Source organism: Eschrichtius robustus, chromosome 1, assembly GCF_028021215.1.
Source record: "Eschrichtius robustus isolate mEscRob2 chromosome 1, mEscRob2.pri, whole genome shotgun sequence".
In the NCBI taxonomy this organism is placed as follows: domain Eukaryota; kingdom Metazoa; phylum Chordata; class Mammalia; order Artiodactyla; family Eschrichtiidae; genus Eschrichtius; species Eschrichtius robustus.
This window is the reverse complement of record NC_090824.1, coordinates 62,882,131-62,883,394: the sequence shown is the minus strand read 5'-3', so window position 1 is coordinate 62,883,394 and position 1,264 is coordinate 62,882,131. Positions and strand designations below refer to the sequence as shown.

The following is a 1,264-nucleotide window of genomic DNA, read 5'->3' as shown; positions in this document are numbered from 1 at the left end:
ACTAGTATATACCATGTTTGGCACATGGTATTATTTTTCTCCTACTGGAACAAGTTCTTGTTTTCTCAAAGCCTTTCCCCAACTTTTCTAAAATTAAGCTTAAATATCATTTATTTCAAGCCTTCAAAGTAAAATGCTATCCTCATATATACATGCACCAGGTTGGTATATTCATATCTATCCTTTCCAATTGCAGGCTAAGCAAAGACATGCATTTAGAGCTGTATTAATGTATTAAAGCAAAAGACAACCCAACTTAATATCAAGAGAAATTGTGACCTTCCATGTAGTGCTTGACAGAGAAACACTGATTTTGACACATTGTCTTATTTTATTCAAATAGCAGTCTGCTCACACATGGTCCAAGGACACCCAAATAACAAAGCAATGATTGGTCTTCAAACATTATAGCCAATGATGCCACGATTGCCTATGATCTCGCCAACATAAAACCACATCCACACCTCAGTGGCCACCAAACCATTCAGTAGAGCTTCCTTAACTGTGAGCTGTTTGAAGCTACCAGTTTGAGCACTATTGATAATTTTTTTCAAGCTCTGAATAGCTGTAGGGATCTCAGCAGGGGTTGGAGGAACCAGTTCAACCTTGGCATAGTGCCAAAATGTGGCCAATCGAAGCTTCGAGTAAGTCACAGCAGTTCTGACCAGCACCGGGGCCTTCTCCGCGAGGTTACGGACAAACTGGGCCATGGTTCTAGGACGGAAAGCCCGTCGCCCCGACTCTGTGGAGCCTCTTTAGAGGCAGTGAAGAAAGTAAAATCCAGAGGCATCTTTTTAAAAATGCTGTAAAGGTTCTGACTTTAGCTGATCTACGTAAGGAATAAAGATGAGAGAAATAATGCCAGCCAGCTGGCCAGGTATGAACCCAACCCAATTTTCACTTACATTTGTTATTTTGTAAAGGGACTATTACATCCTCTATTAGGTAATATACCAGAGGAACCAAAATGGGAGAGCTATGGCATCACATGGTTGTGGTCCTAGACCAAGATCTAAATAGGTACTCTCAAAGGCTATCCCAATTGAAGGAGTGTGGGCTCTATGGACATCCGTTCTGACAAGAAGCCATAGATTTTTAAAACTATTTAAGTTTACACCTTAAATAACTTTGGGTTAAGTGTGATTAAGAAGGAGGGAAATTTTGTAGAGAGAATGCAGGAAATTTTTTCTTAGTGGACTAATTTGTATTTCATTCCTAAAACTCAGCCAGTTGCTTCTCTTACTAACATGTCATGCAAATATTT

General features: G+C 39.7%; 1 pseudogene; it reads right to left on the bottom strand.

Annotated features, from left to right (window-relative positions):
* On the bottom strand, window positions 1-734 carry LOC137757238 (ATP synthase subunit g, mitochondrial pseudogene; annotated as a pseudogene).
* Between the last annotated feature and the right edge of the window lie 530 nt (window positions 735-1,264).